The sequence below is a fragment of the Ambystoma mexicanum genome, chromosome 12 (assembly GCF_040938575.1).
Source record: "Ambystoma mexicanum isolate Mex_15411 chromosome 12, UKY_AmexF1_1, whole genome shotgun sequence".
NCBI lineage: Eukaryota > Metazoa > Chordata > Amphibia > Caudata > Ambystomatidae > Ambystoma > Ambystoma mexicanum.
The window spans coordinates 384,391,777-384,415,933 of NC_090936.1; positions in this window are offsets into that span (position 1 = coordinate 384,391,777).

Here is a 24,157-nt window from a genome sequence, read left to right on the forward strand (position 1 = left end):
TTAGCGGTATGAGGGCCTATTGCGTGCTGTTGTCTGCATTTATTTTGAGATCATCATATATGGAAAGAAGTGCCGATTCAGTTCCTCTCATGGATCTGACACCGCCTAGGCATTGGTAGAGTGTTCCATTGCTTTCTATGGGGTTGAATAGTTCTTTGTAGATGTGGTTCTCAAGGATTTTTGCTGGGTAGGATAGATTCGATGTAGGTCTGTAGTTGGTAGGGTCTTCCGCATTTCCTGTTTCGTTTTTTAGGAGGGGCTTCATGTATGTTGATTTGAAAGTACTAGGTACTATTCCAGTGTTGAGGGATAGATTCATTAGTAGTCGAATGTATGATGCTGGCATTCTGTGGTTGAGAGGTATGTGCTGGTGGGCAACAGCCAACGGAGTGGCAAAGCCTTCCCGATAGCCGCGGCAGCTAAATGCAATAAACTTCCATTAAACCTGAGACTTGAGTCCAAATACCTAGCATTTTGAAAAAAACTGAAAACTCATTTGTTTAAGTAAATCCAACTATGTTAGTGTAGCTAGGCAGTCAGCCGTTTCCTGTTTGGTCTTACCAAGTGTCCCATGTTATTGTCTCTAGTTTTGTCCTTCTCAAAGTCCTTGCAAGCTTTCGGCGCACTACAAATAAATAAAATTACAAAAAATAAAAATGGATGAATGGCATGTTTCAGTGCCAATGCACTATTCATTCGGGTGACATATTATCAAAGAATTGCCCTTGAGTTAAAAAAAAAAGAGCAAACGAATTTTGCACCAACGCTGCTGCTTAAAAAATACAGAATGGAGCAAACAGAATGAGCCCAATCAGTATTATCGAGAAAAGAAAAAAAAAATATCACCCAGGGAAATCTGAAGCAGGGTCTTTTGCATACATAATACAATTAATACGTGGATTCATTTTTGCCCTTGTGCAAATGTTTTTAGATAATATGGATTGTGACAAAACATGGTCCAGATTATTTAACATGGCATCAGTGCTAAAAATTGAGCAAATGCTTTGATAATACAAAATGGAGCAAACAGGTTTTTGTCAGAATCCACAATTTCTAAAAAGGTTTGCACTAAGGCAAAAATGAATCCGTTTTGTGCAATATATTTCTTGCATAACATAAAATGTGTTTACTACATTTCTTTTCATGTTATGCAACAGACATAGTAAATAAAAAAAGATTTATTTTTTTATTTTTTTAGATATTACTGACTGGGACTAAACCTTTTTGCTCCATTTTGTGTTATCTGAGCTGGCAAATTGATGCTAAATTAATTGGCTCTGCTTTTTTGCACAAGTGCAAAACTCAGATAATCCAACCCAGTGTTTGCTCCATGTTGTGTCATCCAAGCATTTGCTCGTTTTTTAGCACTGGTGCAAAAGTTAGATAATCTGGCCCCTGTGGTACAAAGGCATGATAAAGACACGTTTGCGGATGGCACAGCACAAGCATGTGTCATCTGTTTGTTTGGCAACGCCCCTCATCTTTACCCATAATATGACAGCTATTCTGCCAAGTCGCCTAGAACCTGCACAGTTTTGGTAGCTAGTTCGAATTACATGCCACTAGTTTCCATCCAAGCTGAACTAGTGTATCCTTGCAAAATGTCCGCTTCTCATTGTAATAGCAGTCTAGAGGAAAACACATTCGTCACTGCCTCGCACGCCAACTTGTTTTTAACACAGTGGCTTTAAAGAAAGCCAGTTTACAGAATGGAAAAGGAGCAGGGGCAGTTTAATGTGTGCCTTTACTACAAAGGTCAAAGTTTGCAGCCTCTGGATCTGGCAATATTTTGTTTGGAAAGCATGAGACAATGATGAGTCGGCCTGTGCAGCCCTAGCCAAGGATAACAGGGGCATCTCTAATGTGAGAGCAACGGAGTGCAGGGGTGGAGAGACCATCCATCAAGTGATTATTTACAGGCAACAAACACTGCATTGTAACCTCGCGTTCAAGGCCAGGCCCGCCCCCTCAATCCAGCCACAGGGACCGACCCTGGGGACGCATAAATAACAGGGGAGGGATCTCAAACTTCCAACTGGAAACTCACACAGCAAGAAACGCTGCGTTGCTAAATTAAATGTGGTTTTATTTTGTAGCATTTAAATAACATGGTTGTCTTCATACGTGAAACATTTTAATTACAACTTGGTTGAACGGGAACAGGTTTAACACGAAATGGTTTCTCTATAAGAAAGTGAAAACATTTTCCTATGTTTTATTTGTCTCTTTCGTGTTAAATATCATGTACCAGTAAAATAAGGTCCTCCCAAGGAGGAATTGTCTTGGCGAAACAAAATCTTGCCTGGAAGTTGCATTGTTGTTTCGCTTTCTTCTTCTGAAGACAGAATGTTCAAAATGTGGTCAATACCAGTAGGTAATTGACTACACTGTAAACATTGTGATTGGCTGAGAGGAGATCAGTAAAGATTTTCATCTGCAAATAGGATTTATTCAGAAAATGTTTATTGTGTAAAGAGGACACCATAGCAACACCAGAGCCACACCAGAAGTGCTGTGCAGGGGTTTAGGGGGACCCAGGTCCCTGGTCAGCATGGAACCATGTATGTACAAAGGTACCTATTTCTCTGACACAAATCTTATCAGATTCAGTCCTGTCCAGGTCTCTTTCTCTTTCGGGTGGTTCGTGAGGGACTACAATTAACATCATGCACCAGACTCCTCAGACCCCGGGGACAGGTAATGCTTCCTGGTAAGCAGTACCACTTGTGCCCATCGGAAAAGACCCTTCCTGTAACAGTAGAAATTACCTGGTTACCCAAATGGGAATGGGATGGGCTTCCCCATTCAGGAGTCGAATGGGAGACCAAACGCCCACTTCAGACTGGCGGAGCATGCATGAGGGGATCAATGGAAGGGACATCATTCAGGGGTCACCAGGGGTCGCAAGTGCAGCCCGTGCTGATTGGCTGGCGACTCCTGTCAATAACATGCGATCCATGCATTTCCAGCAATCGGAAAATGCAGGGGGTGGCTACAGTGAGCTAGAAACGTGCCATGTGCCTGGGTTCCTCCATTTTGTACCATCTCAGTTAGGAAGGAAGCACGTGTGTCAAGAGTGGATTCCACCCCGTCCTCGCTCATCCGAGCACTGGACCAGCCTGCCGCCGGTTTAGGGAAAACTAAGTTGAACAGGCAGTTAAGTGAAAGTCAGGGGAGCCAAGGCCTGGGCGCCGTAGGGTCTGGTTGTTGCCTGGCTGGCCTGCATCATGTAGTAGCAGCAGCACGGGCCGGCGGTGACCCAGACCCTCTGGCTTCCAATGTGTGTTCCCAGACTAATTGTGTGGTGGCCCCAGCAGTCGGGGTCAGCCGGGCAGATGATTTAAAATAATCATTATCAATCATTATCTCCCCTTCCTATTGCCACCACCGCCCGGCACGATGATTGAGAGTGAGTTGCAGCGGGTCGGGACTCGGAGTGTATGTAGTTAGCTTGGTTGCCAATACCAAGCTAACTTCATACACTCCTCCCCACTCTCTACCACTCCGCTCCCTATTGCTGCTGCCATGCCGGACCCATGACTCTGCTAAGACTAACACCCAGGGCATCAAAGATGACATCACAAATGTCATTGATGACATCACTGATGACATCACATGTGAAATTAATGCTAATGAAAAGTCCCCACCTTCAAGGGGTTGTTTTTATTATGTTGGTAACAAGATGTCAGGGGTGATTGTGTAATGGTAAACATGTAATAACTAGCTAACAATTCAAGACTTACTACACACTTGTGCCAGTACAAACAATACATATGAAGATCCACAATGCATATAAATCAGAGGCACGTACAGGGAAACTAAAGTGGAAGAAAGAAACAACATCATCAGAAAATGTTAATAACATTAAAGTTTATCTTCCTGTATACAAATGAATTGTGTGTTTGAGGCCTGCTATTACCCCATGCACGTGCACCATGAGCTGAGACCAAACCCTAAGGAAAGTACTTTAAGAACATACAACAAGGTTAACGTTTTGATATACAGCACCTTTTGAATTTAAATATTCTGATTGTCAGTGAATAAAATCTCCTGGCCTAGATTTTTCAGTGAACCAAAATAAGTGAGCCAGATATATGATGTCATCAGTGATGTCATCAATGACATTTGTGATGTCATCTTTGATGTCCTGGGTTTCTTAGCAGTGCACGGTGGTGGTGCGAGTTATGGTTGCTTAGCTTACCATAAGTGGCAAATTTCTGAGGTTTTTTGGTTTTACCTCTAACCATAACATCCCTGTAAAAATGTTTTCCATTGAATTTCATAGGTTTTTATTAGTGCAACTTAACCATAATGTCCCCTTAGCAAAGTTTTTTCAGTGAATTTCATGGATTTTTACCAGTGCATGCTATTTTCCTACAACTTACTAATATCATACTTAGCCAACAAACAATATTTGTGTTCAATTTACAAAGATTAACCTTAGAACTCTGCCATTTCCCACCTTGTAGCATCATTTTTAACATGCCTATACACTTTTTGCAACTTTTTGAAATAATTTTGCATCCGTAGACGTCGAGGAACATCTGAATTCATCGCAGACCTTCTGGACAGTGCCACGTGACCTTACGCTTGTGCGCGGCATGGTGACGTGTTTGCGAAGGCGTCTGCAGTTCATGATCGTATCCGTGCTTTGAAGACAGTTCGGAACTGCATTTTCTACTGATCTAGGAACTTTCAACTTCAAAGTTTTCCTTGCACACTTCATTTTGTCGTACTCATTATCCATTACCATTCTAGTACACAGTACATACTTCGAAGAATTTTTATCAACACTGCTATTTATCTTAAAAATGGCATCAGTTATTGACATCCCCCCTCCCCAAGAGCGACCACCACCACCAGCTGGAGGACCTTCACAACAGAAAAAGCGCAGTACTTTCAAAGACAATGAAGAGGACCAAGAAGATGAGGTAGAAGAAGTGCCTACTTCTAGTACCAAGATCGAATCATGTGTGTGCCAGTTCTTGGCTACTGTTGATAGTGTACCAAAGGCTAAAGCTACCAAAGTGAAATGCACTGAGTGCAATTTTGTACTCAGTTGCAGACTACCTGCACAGTACTCCTACGGGACCACATGCATGCGCCGCCACACCAAATCCAATGACTGCAATGCTCTCAGAAAGGTTGTTCCTTTCTCAGCAAGTAGTAAACGGTCTTCCTCCACATCATCTTCCTCAACAAGTACTGTAACCACACAGCCTAATGTCTGCGGGCATTGGTGCGTTATAAATAAATAAATAAATAAATAAATAAATAAATAAATAAATAAATAAGGATGGCTACGTGCCATTTCGTCCATTGCAGCACCTGAAATGGGGGATAAAGGCCATTAGCACCCCTAGTTCCCTAAGCGGGAACCCAGCGTGCTAAAACATAGATTTTTATTCCTAAAGTGGGACGCCTGTGGTGTCCCGCTGTAGGAAGGAAAATCCTTTTCCAAGACAGCCAACAAGGAAAGAGAAGGCAGGGCTCGGTACACAGCCCCTCTTCCCTTGCCATGGCAGCCTGCAAAACCCTATGAACATATTACCACAAGCACTTTTTTCCCTTTTAAACCTATTCTAACTTCGAATACCTTTACCACATAGCCGGTCCCAGGTAGACATAGCCACTTTAACACCATTTTTCATCCCTAGCGGTCATGGCCAGTTGCCAGATTGTCCGCGTCATGACCTATGCCATGACCCAGACAATCTGGCTACTGCCCAAAGCTACAGGCTATACCTCAGTCACCAAAGGTATATGACTATGTTTTGTACCTACATTATTACACTTGTCAAAAAATAAAACACAAGCACATTTGCAAAACCATGCTTTAATGTCCTTGCCAATGCTCCTCAGAAGTTTGCTCGAAATGCGCCCATATTTTTTTTTTTAAAGTGTCAAAATCTATGTACATACAATAGTCATATAACTTAGCCCCACTTGACAAAATCCATTCAGTCTTTACACAAACATTGAAGGTTGGGTCTATAATCTTTCTCAAAACGTTTCTCCACATTCGTCAAATAGCAACAAAGTTATAAACCATCTAAAAATGTTGAACCCCCCCCTCTTATTTCACCCCCTCTTGAGAAAATCCCACCAAACTTTAGGAAACCATTTAGATCTAGATCCAAAATTGTTTTGCCGAATGTTGTGCAGAGTCGTCATATGACACCACATTTATAAGCCTTTACAATATTTTGGGACCCCCCCTCTAATTTTTCCCCCTCGACAGAATCCCACAAAACTTTGCAGAACCATTCAGGATTAGATCTAGAATAACATTGCAAAATTACATGCAGTTTCATTGAGTGGCGCAAAAGTTATAAGCCATCCAAAAACTGATTTTCCCCAACCCAGTAATGCAGAAATAGGTACAGATGTCCTAGGACACCTGCAGTGTCCACGAACACCACAGGACTGCCCCAGGACATCTGGAGTGTTTGCAGACTTTTGGAGGTGAAACAACCCATTTTTTGGTTTCTTATGGCCATATCCAATCCAATCCTCATCCGCCCCACATCCCCAGAGATTGTTTGTTGGGTTTGACAAGTGTAATGCTGTTTTTTTTAATGTTTTCACCGCGCTGTTCGCGGACCCCAAAAAAGTCTGCGAATCCAAGATGGTGGGCGTTTCGGGATAACCGACGCATTTCACGTTTTCTCACCACCTAATCAGCGTCCCGATGTCCGCAGACCACACACAAGTCTATGAATTTTTCTGGCCAATCAGAGGCCAGTCCGTGGACCGAACAGGGAAGTGAGTCCACAAAGCAGACATAGATATCACACATTTTTTGCCTTACGTTTTGGTTGTTTAAAAAAAAAAAGACTGGACTGATTTACACCAAATTAACAAAAGCTTTCGGGACCAAGCCGCCACTTCGGCGGCACATTTGGGGAAAATCCATCCAGCGGTTTGGGCTGTAGGCACGACAGACATTTTTCCCCATTATATCTATGGGAAAAATATACATTTTGTGACCCCCCATAACTTTGCCCCACCCTGCCAAAACCTCACCAAACTTTGCAAAAAGAATTCAGAGTGGGCCATATACATTTTTTTGCAAAGTGTGGTGAGGATTCGTCCAGGGGGAGCAAAGTTATAAGCCGCCCAAAAAGTGCTCTTCCTATGGGTTTAGCAACTTAACCATAACTACATGGCCGCCACCACAGGCTATGTAATATAGATCAGTTAAGTTAATTTGTACCGTGGTAGCCAAGGATTGTGTAGAGGAGGAACCAAGTGCCTCTACCGGAAGTCCTGCCCCCATTTTGCATATATGTTGGAAACTGGAAATTGCGACATGCGCAATGCCAATAATGGTACCTATACCGCAAAGAGTCCTTGAAATATGGTATCCATTGAGAAAACCCTATATTATATGATGTATCCACAGAGAAATTACGGTCTTCTGAAGGAAGTTCCGGAAGAAGTGTGAAGATGAACGAAAGAGAAGACTGGTGATGTCACAGCCCCCACCTTTTTCCACATGCGCCTGTGCCGCCCAAGTCCATTTCTCACAGATGCCCTTGCGCGAATTTTTGCAAGCAAACAGTGTATTCTGTTCATCCTTCCTCTGAGATCACTGCCCTGTGTGTGACCGGGCTGAATCATGACTTGTGGACCATCTATCTCAAAAAACCCGCTCCTGCACCTCTCATTCCCACTGTTGGAAGATCACTGCCTGCTCCACCCTGTGCCCTTCTTTTGATGTAACAGAAGTGTGAACCTTCCTTGCTGACCACCCTCGAGTGCCCCCAATAAAAACCATGCTCCTGTCATTATGTATTCTCTCTTAAACTCACACATGTCAATCGATCTCTTCTCGCTCTGAAGTGCCAGACCCGAAAACTGTTAATCACCCCCCAACAAGTTACTTGGAGAGCAAGCCCCCCTCACCCTTCAGCTCACCAATGATGTAAAGCAGGATAATGCAAATGTGTGTACAATTTATAGGCCTCTCTTAATGCTAAAGGTTTAGTTTACGGGTTATTATTTACTGCATGTCTTGTGATAGCATGTAGATTAGTTAGACAGTACCAGCCACCTCTCCCGGACCCAACCCGACCTTCACCTCACACGGACCAGCCTAGCTGAACCAAGTGATGCCCACCAAGCTACCACCCAATCTTGTGGAGCTGGCCCCTAAAGCGCTACGCTAGGACCCATTCCCTCACCAATCCAAATGTGTAGAAAACATCACTGATGATGCTGTATCCCTTTACAATGTATTGTATCTGTATTGTTTGCCAGAGCACTCTCAAGGCAGCACAGTTATCTAGATGATGAATCTTACATAAAGACTTTGTTGCCGCTCACAACCAATCTCTTGGTCTCGTTCTCTACTGGGATGTGTCCATAATTCTGAGACCTATCTGCAATGTGGGGATTGAGTACCTTCACTACACATAAGGTAATAGCCTACAGACGGTGCTGCCAATATGTATATATAAGTGTGTATAGAATCTGGATGTTCCACAACGCATTTTAGCAACCTAAGACCCCATGACTAGAAGGGCTGAAAGTGTGGCGCAGTACGAAAAGACAGCTGATGCTGAAGGAAGATTCGAGAAGGCTTGCCTGGCCCTGTGTCAAGAGTTGGGGGCGCCAAGAGCCTGGTTATCTACCCGAGAAGATCCAATGAACGCGAGGAGTGAAATGAGCTTCTGTTGAGGTGAAATGGAAAAACACTACAAGTGCCAGGTTTTATTAATTTAATAGTGATAAATGCGAAGGAGGAGCTCAAAACAGTCTCCCGTCACATGGTCAGATGAAAATAGACTTTGGGCAAGCTACACCGAGACCAAAAACTAAGGCCATGCTCTCACGCCCTTTTATTCTCAGGCACAACGATTCTTTGCAAGGTCAGGTTCAAAGGACTAATTGAATGGCCGACAGCAGGAGTGATGATGGATGTTGGACTAATTTGTGGGGAGGCTTGGTCAGACCAACCCCTCCAGCACCTGGGGTACCAGCTTGCATGCTGCTAGCGAGTGGAATATTCCAGAAGGGTACAAGCCTGCCAACCAATTATATAGGGCCACGTAGCAAAGAGCCCTATAGTTTGAAAGCCTATGAAACTCTGTGTATTTTTATGACGCAGAAGATGACTTGCACTAAGGGTGGGCATAGCGGTCCACCTGATCTTAGATAGCCTATCACCGTCCAGTCCCGCATAGAAAGTATACCTAGATGTTCCCCTTCAGCCAACTACAGTTCTGTAAAGGTTTATGCTTTTTTTGCCATTTAATATGATGTCAGTGAGGACACATTTTTATTATAAAGCTGTGTTTTTTCATATAACATGTTGGGAATGCTTGTGCTGCGTTTGTTGATGTCTGTTTTACTCCCTGTTTTAGATAATTGTTAATAAAACAGCTCAAGATTGCTAACTTCCTGAGTCATTCTGATTTTTGATCCGAGAGTAAGATATGCATCCCCAACCGTCCCAGATAGCGCTACCTCGTTTGTTGGGTGTTCTGACCCACGTTTGGACTATTATGCTACAACATTTGGTGCTGTGGGCTTAGGAAATCCAAGATGGCCGAAAGAGCCCACATGTGCGCCAGAATCTATGAAAACCGCGCAGTTTGTGCACACACCAAAATGGTCGCCTGACTTGCCACCCCCCGGTGCGGGTGTGCTGGGTCAGAAGAGCCATGAGTGAAATGGGGTGCCAAAGAGAAAAACAGCAGTGCCTGTTCGCTAGAAAGCACTTTAAAAATCACCCTTTGTTTCTCTGAAGGCAAGCTCAGAATGCCCATTTCAAACATTGCAGAATATCCAACAATCTCACTGAACACCAGCAGACATTTGACAGAATAAAGTCTTGTGGTCATACAAAATCTGGAAAGAGGATGAGCCTAAAATAATGTTCATAGCAAAACTGGCTGAGCTGTGGATTTCAGCAGTTTAAGTAAATTTGGACTGAAAGACACTAAAAATCTAAATGTTTAAAAGAAATGAGTGACCTACTTTTGAGTGTCACATAGGTTTCAATTGTTTAAATGTCATAGTTTTAAACTTAGAATCAGCATTCTAGCTGCATGTGTAAAAATTGATAGTTTATTTGAATGCAGAAAACTGGGTAACTAGAAGTGACATTAGCTGGGGCCTGGCTTAAGGAACTGAATTCTGCCTGACATCTACCCCCACAGGAGTTAAAACCTGCTCAGCTACTCTTCCCCTTGCCAAAAGGAGTTGTCACCTCTCTGATTAGATTAGGGGTAGAGCAGCTACAGGGAGTTGAACAAAGGCCTGTCCTTGTCCCAGGCAGATGGTTTATTAGGATAGTCATAAATGGCTTCCTTTTGAACAATGGGCCTTCCAGGGCCCAGGCAGATGGTTTATTAAGGGGACCGTAAAATAGCTTCCTCTTGGCAGAAGCTGGGAGGGGCAGGGTCTCTGAGCTTGGCAGAAACTGAATAAACTGGTTTCTACACCATGTGACCTGGGAAACCACACCCCTTTGGGGCCAGAACATAAATCTAAAAAGATGGATCATTCATAGAGCGGACTTGTGAAAATTTTATAAGTGATATCATTATTCTTGTGATTTTTCTGTGCACATTTGAAGACGTGTCAGCACCCGGTGGTATGTTCAGGGGGGTTTTAGCGGAAAAGAGGATATTACTCTAAATGTATGTATGGTAAAAATCTGACACTCCACCACCTAATGCCCACATGCTTTGCGAACATTTGTGTAAATGCGGGGACAAATCCAATATTGGTAACCCAACCAAAAAGTGAAATATGTTGCCATTTTTGAACCCAAGCTCCTAGAAACGAGAGAATTGGAACAGGGGCTACCATCAGTAAATGCATGATGTGTGTATCCAATGCCAAACAACTGTCTATCGTGGAAGTATGGATTTGGATCATATATATATATTGTGTGTAAAGTTGACAGGTGTGGGTTCTCTGTATCATAAACAGACCTCATCATGATGACACTTCATTTCATTCCCCCAATCAAGGGGAAGAGGAGGAAGTGGTCAATGACAAGTGGAGAGGGGTAGGGCCTAGAAAGCTAGCCTCTCCACCCACTTTCAAAACACATAAAAGCAGACAGTCAGGACAGATAGAGACATTCAATTCCATTTGCTGCGGGACGCTCTGCCGGGAAAATCCATACTTTACCTCGATCAACCTCCAGAGAGCCAACACAGAGACTTCAATCTATCCACCTTCAGAGACCAAGACTTTACTTCAGAATTTGTAGCAGAGGGGTCAACTACAAGCTAAATCCCTCTTTAGCAGGCCTCAAATCATTGCAACTATTCACAGCCAGGCGAGCTGTTTGAATTCTTTGCAAGAACTCTTGCCATTTGCCAGAAAGCAGTGTTGTATCCAGAGAGAGACCAGCTGAACCGGAGACCGCTGTATCCGGACCCACAGACCTGATCAGAACCAGAGACCCAGACCAGACCAGCAGAGTAGAGCTGACCCAGACGCTGTGTGCAGAGACCGTCCGTGGCGAGTGAAGAAAACCCGCTGACCAGATCGTGACGAGGCCCAGTCCTTCTAAAAATTAGGAGTGAGTATCCGCCAAAACTGTGCAGAACCCAATCTCTTAGTTAAAATAATCTAATGCAAGCTATTTTAACTTGAGTAGAACTGTCTCCTAGAAATCCTGTCACCTGTCATTCTTAAGCTGCGAGCTGTCATATGTAATTCCAAAGTTGCATGCTGTCACTTGTCATTTTGAGTTGTTTTAAATCCGAAAATCTACCTTTACTAAATCGTTCATAACTCCGGAACCGTTTGGGTTAGGAACGAAATTTAACTTTCATCTGGAAGCTGAGATCCTAGGCTGTCCTAGGACCCCAAAACGATAGTGCTACTCCTTGTAGTTCCTCTGAAATCGCGCCCGGCGCACTCGGAAAAATCTGCCGCGATTTGACATTTTGCCGTGAATTGAAAGGTTAGCTCACGTGTAAAAATCTGCAGCTGCTTGCCTTCCGTTGCAAAAATTCGTTTGCAACCTGACAACCATTCATAGAGCATTGCTAAAGTGATCCTGAACTCATTCAAAGTATCTATCACTCACCCTGAACCTCCTAAAGGGAATTAAAACCATTTTCAGCATATTCCTCACTTCATTGCCAGCACATATAAAAGCATTTTGGGCCTGTGTTTCAACTTCTATCCGTAGTCTAAGCTTGCTGGGGTGAACTGAATTACATTTGATTACATTTCTGAGAACTGTGTGCTTTTCTTCCATTTCCTTTCATTGCATTAAGGGGGGGGGGGGTGAATTGCCAGAGAAAAGTGATTACATTGTCTTTTGCTGAAATCCTATCAAGTTTTTTTTTCTGTACTGCATTTTCGTTCCACCTTGCATCCATTTGAAACCATAAAAGTATTGTTGCTATCTTATCCATCCTATAACCACTCATCATTGATTATAAAGAAGTGTGCTAGTGCCAGACTATCCATTATTGATTACTGCTCAGATTAAGTGTGATATCTAATTATTAATTTATCATAAAGTGTGATATATATATATATGTATATATATATATATATATATTGTTTAAATTCTCAAATAAACCTTTTAACTTAAAAAACAGAACTACTTCTTGGCTCAGTGGGGTCAGGGGGATTCCAAGAGAGGGGTGTTATATAGGGGTAGTCATCCAGAACGCATGAACTGGACATAAAGATATATCAATAAGGGTTTCCATTCAGTATCCCAGACTAGGAATTGACTTAGCTGTAGTGTTGAATTGAATCCTCTTACACGTTTAAAAGGACCTATGGGTTCAATTGAATAGAATGGTGATCCAGAAGACAGCAACAAGTCAATACCTTAATTAGTCTAACAAAGTTGTTTATTTAGCATATTTGCTAGATTTCGTGGAATGTCTCCACATCCTCAGGCAGAGATGAATTGAAGCATTTGAAAAGCATATCTTCATTACAGCTTTCACAGCCCCTCCTGCAGATACCCCGTTATATGTGCCTGTCTGTACCTGATTTGTAGTTTTGGTCAGAAAGGCGTGTGGATGCTGAACTCCCCACACATTGCAATCTTCAAGGCTTAAATGGTACACTGTGTTAAATAGGGCAAAGTGGAGAGCAGGGAAAAGAAATGGAAAAACAGCCCACCCTGTTAGTGTGCTCTAAGGAAGGGAGGATGGGTTGGTTAGGTGTCAGTCATTGCATGTGCAGTGAAACTCACTATGACAGGCCAATCCCTTTAAAAGATCATTGGTAGCACAGTCATCAACATATCAGGCATGTGCCTATAGAGGTCTGAAAGAGGGGATATACAGGCAGTTTATTTTTATTTATTTATTTACATTTATATAGCGCGCAAGCAGCCCAGGGGCATTGAGGCGCTGTTATGTTAGGTCTGTGACCCATGGAGCCCATTGTGGTAACTTTGTGTCAAATACCGTGTCAGGATTGTGTTCCATCCCAATCAAGAGGAAAGGGTGGGGTTTGACTATATTTATGTCTATATAAATGTTAGTTCTAAGACAAAAGAGTACATTGCAGATTTGTCTCCTCTTATTTGATATGCAGCAAAAGTGGTCTCCCAAAGAAGAGTGAAGAACAAAACAAGTGAGGACACCCTGGAATCCATCATTTGCTTGAATAATAGCTTCTGATTTAGCAGTACTTAACAAACATGTCTACACCTACAAGAAAACCCAAGGATCCGAAACAGAGGTCAGTCCTTCATCTATTTACTCAAAAGCCAAGAGGAGCTGACACTAATACAGACACTGATTCAAGCAAGCGAAGGAGGTTGTCTTCTGATGATACCTCGAGTGGCAGTTCAAGCACAGCTGTAGATGTTGTCCAACCATCGGCCAGCACATCAACTGCTGGCAGCATAGCTGCTTCTTCAGGTGAAGACAATTCATCAACATCTACATGTGCTGACAGTGATCCGAGATCTTCGCATGCTGACACTTCGCCTGGAGCTCCTTCTTCCTTGACTGACATAGCTTCTGCTTCATTTGTAGTGGACACTGAATTCTCTTGTTCAGGTGCAGCCATTGGTATGATGGTTTCATGTGATGCTGACCTAAGCAATACTTAATCTCTTCTGGAGAACGGCTGGAGTGTTGAGTTCTGAAAGATAAGTATACTGCTTTGCATGCAGACATTTTGTTGTGAAATGGGATAAGATAGGTTATGTTTTAAATTAACACTCAGCTTCTGAGAAGCATACATCTTCGGTTGTAGCTTGGACAGACTAAGTGTGTACGACAGAATACAGACTCTCAGTCTGTTTCCAGGCTTCAAAGGGTTGGAGACCAAGAGATTGAAGAGAATTGTCAACATTTGCAGCATTTACTAAAGGTTGTACGTCTCTTGCGTCGTCAAGGGCTTGCATTCCGAGCCACAGATGAAACACAACACTCCCACAATGAGGGACACTTTGTGGAAATATTGCGTTTGATGTCTGATAATAATGATCTTTTTAAAGTCAAAATGGCAAGAAGATATGGGTCTACACATCTCCAGAGTATCAAAATGACATGATCTCAGCTGTGACAAACCTTATACATGAGAATATCATTAGGAAAGTGACAAAGAACTTCACAGAGTTAGTTGATGAAATCAAAGACAATCCACATAAAGAACAGCTGAGCTTTGTGATCCGGTTTGTGGATAAAGATCGGAACATTCAGGAAAAAGTCATAGGATGTTACCATATGGATAGTTTGGATGCCTCCAGTTTAGCTGTATCCATTGACGATTCTGTACACAAAGCTGGCCTTGACTGGAAGAACTGTGTGGCACAATGCTATGATGGGGCATCAGTTATGAGTGGCTGTTTCAATGTAGTGCAAGCCAAAAACGAATTGCTCCACAAACTATTTATATTCACTGTCATGCACATTGTCTAAACCTTGCATTACTGCAAACTATCACTACTATACAAGCAGTCAAATATTTGTTCTCATCTTTGCAGGCTGTGTATGTGTTCCTTTGGCAGAGTTCTCCTCAACACAAACTCTTTGTAAAAGCTCAAAAAGACAGTCTAGTAGCATACGAATTAGAAAGAATTTCTGGCACTAGATGGTTTTATTGGTAGGCGTGTGATACAAAAAAATACATGCTCGATTTCATACAGTTGTTCTCAAAGCAACAGAAACACAACAACGTGACAAGCAGTCTTGTACAGAAGCCAGAGGACTTCTCCGAAATATTCAGAGCTTTGAGTTTTTGCTAACTTTGCTAAATCTGGAAGCGATTCTGCAAAAGATTCATGCGTTATCTGATGAACTTCAGAGAAAGGATCTTGATTTGCCGAAAGCGAGTGAACTAATTAAAGCAACAAGAACTGACCTCGTCAACCTTCGGCAAGAATCCCATTGGATGCAAATCATCAATGGTGCAATAGGATTGGCAGAAAACTGTGCCATTTAAACAGTTGAAGACAACGACAGAAGAGCTTTACCATTAAGGCAGCACCAACTCATCAGCAAACTAACAGAATACTTTGTTGGTACTACTGTAGGGAAGAGGCATGGACATTATGAGACCTCTGAGAATAGAATGACACAGACTGAACAGTTAAAGCAAGAGGTGTTTTTCACCACCTTAGATAGGTTTGTAAGTGAGTTTGATGTTCGTTTTACAGATGTCATGGGGCTTATCAAGATTGCCGGCATGTTCAATCCAAGGGCTACACATTTCTTGAACACACCACATCTGCAGATGTTCATGCTGAGCACTACCTAGAGGCCCAAGAAAATTATGTTGGATTGCATTCAGGCCTTGTCACTGCTACGACCAATTTATCTGACAAGATTATGGCAGGTATTCACTCTATCAGGTACTATCTCCATACATCATCTGCAGGATTTTCTGAGGTCCTAAACCTGTTGGATCAGGTCCTTGCATTGTCGATTACAAATGAAACAAATGAGAGGTTCTTCTCTTGTTTGAAAAAGAGTTAAAAACTATTTACAAAATAGATGTGGAGACACAAGGCTTAGTGATTTGTTCATAATGGCATGCAACCCTTTGGAGGTTGATGAGATAAATTTGAGTGATGCCATTGACATATGCTGACATGCGGCACAGGAGGTATCCTCTGAAAAAGATTAACCATTATCTTAGTGCTAGGGTATAGCTCACGTTTCCAGTTACACCCTTCTTTTCAAGTCATGTAGACCTAGTCAGCACCACAGTCTTCCAAACCATCTGCCACCATCCTACACTGCAAGCCTCTTCTTATCATTAAGTCAGCCATGCTACATTGCTGATGCTATACTGTTGAGTTCTGTCATCATCCTATTGTTTACCAGTGAGCTAAGCAACAACCGACCATTACATCAGAAAAATCCCAAGTATGAAAGGCATCATATAGACTCGCAGCCAGCCACGTGCCCTCAAAATGGCAGCAACTGCCACACTGCCGCCCCGTACTGATTTTCAGTCCAAGCAACATCGATACATTCAATCATTATTTTCCTGTGAAGGCAGACAGACACTACTAGTAGCACACCCCAAAGAATCTGGCAAACTGCCAGTCTCGTAGAATTTGAGCAGCTTCCATCAGCATCTTCATGCCAAGTCAGCCACGAGCATCACCACATCCAGAGTTTTTGTTATGACAACATTTGCTATCCCACCTGATTCTTCTTGATTTCCAGTCAATGAAGCAATGATGAACCATCTAAGCAGCATCTTCCTTTTTAGCCAGTCACCAGCTGCCCCATAGATAGACTTCTCTCATCAAAATAGCATCTGCCATGCTGCCAGCACCTTCTTGATTTTTAGTCAATCAAGCAACGATGGGACACATCCAGTCAGTGTCTTCTATTAAAACTAGCCAGGGACCATCAGCATCACAGCCAGTGTTCTATGACATAAAAATAGCACCTGGCATACTGGCAGTCTCTTCTCTGCCAAACACCTGCAGCTCCACCACAAGAGGTCTTTCTTTTGATCTATTGCCATTGAACACTCACAGCCCTCCCCCGGGGTTTGAACCACTTGTTCCACAGCCCAACTCTTTTGCTAATCAAACAGCAGCATTGTTCTGCTCAATCTGGTAAAAAATTACATTTTAAGTCTTATGATGAGAACAGTGAAGGAAGAGCGACTGTTGGGCATTACCCAAAAATCTGTACAATGGTGCTACTTGTTGGAATGTGTGCCTCTATGGAGAGGTACAGGGTGTAGAGGATAATGAACATGTAGGAAGAGAAACCTAGGCATATAAAGAGTGTTGGTGAGTGTGGGAGTGATGCAAAATGCAGCCCGGATTCTTTTCCCATAAAGTATGGGAACATGGGTCTTGAGGCTTTTAGTACGGAAGTTGGCATTACACAGTAATGCACTGTACGTCTTTAAAACTTTCTGAACTATTCTGTTTGCAGCCAAAATCACACAAGAACAGGTGTTACACCAGAAGCCTCAAGAGAGCACAAGGAAGAAGATGGCGTCTTGATCTCTGTTTTCCAGATGTGTGTATAATACCTTTCCCTCCTTCAAATGTGTGCTAGGCAGATTTGCAGGCAGAGTACTCCAAGTACTCTCCTTTTCAGATTTTGAGTATGAATGCAGCACTAGAATGGCAATACAGAAGCCCTCCATAAGTGGAATAACAGGTTTTCAATGTTGGTAATCGGGTTTTGTAAAACACTGCACTTCTGCAGACTTTGTATGCTAGGATGTGTGCATGAAACGGGTGGCAGTATTAGTCAATAGACTAATGAAACCCATTTTAGACTTTGCTGAAGGTTCTGAAGGAGATGAATATCGGAGACGTCTGGCTGTGGGAATTTAAGGGAAACATGGGAAAAAGACAGAAATAAATATACAGCATTATTACTCTGGGGTGGATGGCAAACATCTGCACAGTGACCAATGGGTGGACTCTCCTGGAGGCAGAACCCCTTGGCAGCCAGAGCTGTGGGCTACTAAAGCCACAGGCTCATGTTATACATGTATTTCAATTAATAAAAGCTAAATACAAAATGTTTTAAACTATAGCTACTAATTTACAGAATTGTACATAAGGACTTTGGGCACCTTCCTCCAAATACAGTGAACCCTGCAATGATATGATATGGCATTTATAACGCGCCTATACACAAGTGTTTGAAGGCGCGATGAGGTAAGGGAGAGGGAACAGAGGGAAGATCTTACTAGGCCAGGTGACATTGAGATCGTGCAAGTGCAGGGGAGGGGGTAGGGAAAAACTGCGAGGGGGTGGGGGCAGTGCAGTACATGGGATCAACAGTAAAAATAAATAAAAAGAAATAAATAAAAAGTGCAGCCGGCTGGTAGCAAGTGCAAGATAAAGTGCAGACATCAAGTGTCAATTGCTGGTAGGGGACTGTAGGGATACAGAAACAGCCCCCGAGTGCAAGGTTTGCCAGGGAGGCAGTGCAGGTGTGCAACTGGCGGGGAGGGAACCTGGGCCCGAGATCAGAGGGTAGCCAAGTGACCAGTGCAGTTTCAGTTTCAGCTAGGAGTTCAGCAGGGGAGAGGAAGAGAGAAAGCAGAAGCGAAGAGGAAGGTCTTGAGGTGCTTCTGGAAGCAGAGATGATTCTCCTCAAGTTTCAGAGAGGCAGGTTGGCTGTTCCAGAGGGAGGTCCTAAACGAAAGAGATCTACCACCAACACGTTGCTTGGAGAAGTGACTGAACCTGAGGGAGTTGGAGGTGGAGGAGCAAAGCGCTTGAGAAGGAAGATATTTACAAAGAGAAAGTTGAAGGTATTGAGGCCCCAGAAGGCCTTGTAGACAATGCAGAGGGGTTTGAACTTAATTCTCACAGCCACTGGGAGCCAGTGTAGAGATTTCCATCCCGGAGAGATATGATCCCTGGGCTTGAGGCCAAGGACAAGTCTTGCAGTCCTGTTTTGGAAGAATTGCAGAGGGCGGAGAGTAGAGGAAGGCAGATTTAGAAAGAGGCTGTTGCAGTAGCCCAGCCTAGAGAGAACCAGTGCTCTGGAGACAGTGAGTTTCAGGGGGAATGAGAGGAAAGGAAGAATACCTCTAACGAGGTGCAGCTGGTAGTGTGACTTCTTAGAGACGTCAGAGATGTAAGGAGAGAAGGAGAGTGTGGAGTCGAAGATGACCCCTTGGTTTTTAGCCTCACTGTCGGAGCAGGAAGAGGGCCAAGAGAGGCCAGCCAGAGAGTGACAGGAAAGGATGGAGCAGGTGCACCGATGAGGAGAATCTCAGTGTTACTGGCATTAAGGCAGAGATCATTGGTGGCACACCACTCCTGGATAGCAGACAGTCAGTCAGAAATGAGAGAAGGAGAAGAGGTGGCAGAAGGGAGCCTGAAAATGAGCTGAGTGTCATCCTCATAGCACGGAAAGATGGGGCAGAGAGCAATGTGGTGGGCAAAAAGAGCCAGGTATTGGTTGAACAGCCAGGGAGAGAGGTTAGACCCCTGGGGAACACCACGGGTAGAGAGAGAGATAGAGGAGAGAAAGGACCCAAGTTGGACCTAGGAGGGTCTATCGGAGAGGAAAGAGGTCAGCCAACCCAGGCCCTGATCGTTGATACCCAGGTTATCACAGAGACATTGGACCAGGATGGCATGGTTGACCGTGTCCAAGGCAGAAGAGAGATCAAGTAAGATGAGGACACAGGGGCTATTGGAATTGAGGTTGGAGAGTAGGTCTTCACGGATGTTCTGGAGAGCAGTTTTCGTGCTTCTGGCAGCTCTGAAGCCAGACTGATGGTCATGAAGACAACCAACAGATTCAGTGTGAAGATTAAGCTGGGAGATGGCCAGCTTTTCCAGGAGTTTGCCCAGGAAAGGAGTGATGGAGATTGGGCGATAGTTAGCCGGGCAGGAGGGGTCGGCTGAGGGTTTCTTAAGAAGAGGGTGCACAAGGGAGTGCTTTAGGGGGAGAAGGGAAGACTTCAGTGGTGAAGGAGTGGTTGCAGAAGTCAGCCAGAGCAGGAGCCAAGGTGACAATGTGGTCCTTGATGGTTTTTGAAAAACAGAGGAGAACCTGTTTTGATGAGACTTTCATAGATTGTACTTGTCTAGAAACCTTGTCTGGTGAGAATAGGAGAAAGACAGAGAAGGAGGGAGGAGAGGTGGCCAAAGATGGGCCAGAGGAAGAGAGGGGTGTAGATGGAGGAGGGGGAGGGGGAAAGGAAGACAGAAAGGACAGGATGTCCTGAGTTTTAGAGATCAAATGAGGAGCCAGGGCCGTGCAGAGGGCCTGGGAGAAGACAGGAGAGGTAGAGACTGCAGCAGTATTGGCCAGCTCATTGCAGATTTTAAAAATTTCAGCTGAGTTGTTGGATGCCGCAGAGACGCGGGCTTGGATGTGGGCTAATTTGTTGGTGCGGTCAGAGAGCCGGTATTACCTTTGGAGCAGGCAGCAGGCCAGTTTGTTAGAGGATGTAGCGGAAGCACGCTATTTCCTTTCAGCCACCCTGCACTTGCGTTTAAGGGTGACGAGGTCTGCGTCGTACCAGGAGTTGCATTTGGCTTTGGGCTTCAAGTGGATCCTCCTGACAGGGGCAAGAACATCCTGAGTATCGATATAGCAGAGTGGAGCATGGAAAAGGCTGTGTCAGGATGTGAGTCAGCCGAAGGGGGAGGACGGGCGAGAAAGTGGCGGCGAAAGCCTCAACTAACAAACGCTTCATAGGTCGGATAACCGAAAAGGTAGGTGGCAGTGCAGGAGTTGGCTTGTCCTGAGGGGTAGAGAGATTGAGATGGGAGGAAAGGAGAAAGTGATCACTCCAGGAGAGAGGAGTGGTGAGAGGGATAGAAAGGGGAAGGTCTGAAGAGATCAGAACACCCAGAGTGTGCCCTGCAGAGTGAGTCGCGCCAATTTTTACCAAATGAGCCAAGAAGCCTGTAGACCTACCTTGCTCATACCATTTACAACCCTCCTCCACACTCTTCTGCACTGACCTTACTCCTCTTCACCCCTCGTCCACCTCATCCTAGAAATCCATATCCTGTGTGTCCTCTTTTATCGTCTCCCCTCCACCTTGATTGGTTCTCTGCATTAGATGGTTAACCAGCAAATTGCTGCCTTCCCCTTGACCACTTTGGCAGTGTTACAGGCATCAGAAAACGTAAAACAGGTGTTAAGCTCCACCCCCTTATATGCGAGTATGCCAGTTCTCTTTATTGGCAGCCTGCTACAATTATAATCAATTTCAAAGGTCCTGTCCACAGTGAATGGGGAGTTTGGGTTGCTGGTTTGACTCGTATGGCACTTCGCTGCCACCTCTCTCACTAGTGAGCTATATAGTCGGGCCTTTGCCATAAAACCTTCCGGTAGCTAAATTCATATGGGACAAAAAGAAAAACACTGGCCAGCACGTTGCACAGCTGGTATGTAGCAAGACAAAGTGGTACTTCTTACAGTCGATCAGGCATGTCATGTGTAGAGGGGTCAGAGATTGGGGGCCTCCCCACTCTCTCATGCCGCCTCTGGGGCAGAACTAACCCCAGGTTGCGAGGGTTTCCCATCCCCTCTGTACTGGGTCAGGTCCCTGTACCCATCATACACCTCTACCCCTTTTCCCAATTTGGAGTACGTAGAAGGGCTTTGCCCAGTCTCACAATGGCACCATGGCACTGTGGAAGCCTTAAAGGTTTGACCACTGCTGAGCTGAAGACAGTGAGCATGTTTTTAAACAATTTACACAAGGTTGTTCGGAGAGAAACTACAGTGCTGGTGACCTGGTGCAGTATAACATATTTGTTGTTACCACAACCTAAACGAGGGGTCTGCAAACTTGGCAAATGCGCATTTCTGACATACACCCCCTCCCAAATGTTGTTATTGAAATACTTTCCAGGTGTGCACGCTACATGGTTAACGTTTATCTAGCCTGCAAGAACATTTTGGCGCACATTCACTCCTGCTCTGTGCCCATTCTCTTCACTTTGGCTGGCAGGGTGGCTGTGGGGCCTCTCAGTGGTGATCTTTGGGTGCACTGGTGTTCAGGTGTGTTGGCTTGAGTCCTGGAACCTTCCCTTCCTGCTCCTCAGCTCTTTGAGGTGGCATTACTGTGGCATAAAGCGCTGTACAGCTTGTGGCATAACCTTGTGGTAACAGTCAAAGGAGAGTAACATAACCTGAGAGAAAGGGTGCCAACCTGTCACTGCATAAAGAAAGACCGTCATCTGGCCTTCTCTCCCTACCTACCCTGTTTGGCCAGACATCCACCACCGCCTTTCACATAGTCTAATGAACACCTCCTGCATCGGGAGCTTGAGCTCTTTTTCTCATTAAAGAAGGCTAACTATTAATATACTGTGATAGCCTACATCCAAGTAAGGCACCACCCTGTATCACATTGTACTAATATAAGACTACCATGACATATCTTGGAGCAAGCTAACCTTTCTGACATCCAGGTGCCAGGCCTTTTTTTATAATTTGACCACTCCTTTCCCTTACCTTCTGTTACCAACAAAATTCACCTTTCTAAGAGTGACTAAGCCACTCTTGGCTCAGCCTTATCAGTCACAGAATAAACACTCTGGAGTTTGACCTGGGGTACAAAGTATAGAGGCACTCAGGCAAATGAGCCACCAAACGTCGAGGATTGGCTGGGCATATACCGGAACCCCTCATGCATCCAACATTACATGGAGTACTAACTCCATATCTGCCCTGGAAACACAACTCAATAATCACAGCACTTTAGGACTTATCCGCGGCCTCTCTTTTTCAGAACCATGATCCTCTTAATAGGGCTGACATAATGAGCCATCTTTAGGGATTTTGGGGAACAGGGCATAGACAGCTTTGGGGGCTCCCACTCAAAGTAAAAAACAAAGTGACCACGAATCGCTGCTTGCAATCCCTCCATCCCTGTGTCGTGATTGCAACTCATAGTTTAATATGTTGCCCTGACAATTTATAGAATATGCATGGAAACTCCATGGAGGTTCTCATGTTGGAACGAGAATAATAAGTGTAATTTCAAGGGCAACAGTAGCTCTCGGATGTGGGTGATTGTCTTCTAACATAGCTACACAACACATGTTAACAATGCCAGACTGCTTTAAGGTTTGCATTCTGTAGTACAGGCGCCTAAGCCAGAACTCTGCGTGACTCTTGCGTCCCATCCTCCAGACCCTTCATGCTGTACTACTACCTACAGATCCACAAACTTCGCATTGTCTATCTTCAAGCGATTGTCCACTACGGTGCTCGCATGCTAGAGCTAGCGGTAAGAATGCTGTATTGTTCTTAGATTCTTTCCCAAGCGTGCTGTGCACCCGCCACTTGTATCCAGTAACAAAGTCTACCTGCATGTGTTTGCATGTCACTATATACCATTTCCTAGCTTCCTGGTTCATACCATTATGATTTCCGACAGACTGCCCTGTATGTAACCCTTTTTGTAGACATCTTATGATTGGCGGCCTCTCGGCTCCTACGTACCGAACTAGACCTACGTGCGGGTATCTCACTTAGCATGCCTTGGGATAACCGAATGTTACACTTGCAACCAGTAACTTCAACAACTGTCTATAACAACTGTCGGTTCGATCCCGATACCCTGCGTTTTCTTAAAAATATAAGAGCTTCCTGTAGATAATGGGTAGCTCTCCATTAGTCCATTCACTACTGTACGCCATTCACTGGTCTTTATAGCAGCAGTTCGCACCAATATCACTTTGGATTGTTAGCACCTTCTCGTATTGTCGAACACCCTATACATCAGATTGCTGTAAAGACTGCATGCTCTTTTGTACTGTTATAACGCATGTGCACTTGCCTATCGCCTTGTACCACTATGCTGCCAACACTCATTGTACTGCCTTAGGTCATGCACCAGCCTAACTAACAGTTTTCTGTGTTAAAGACACCTCGTACCACCAACATCTACCGCCTTGCTGTATACGATCTACCTCTACACTGTCCCGAGTATCGTATTACTATCGCCTTGTACTATTATTGTATGCTAACTTTATATGCATTGCCAATACTGCTAAAGCCCCTACTACTTCATATGCTATTTACCAATTGTACAGCCGGGCCAAAGGTACACCTGCTCATATTGTTGTTACTATGATTGATGCTAACATTTATAACGCTGACCATGCTGCTTAACTCAGCTATACTGTATAACTTGACTCAGACCTACTGCTACCCTTCTTGTTACTCCTGCAATCACTGAGCTGCCCATTCGCCTTAGATGCGTGCTTCGGTGCACCCAACAT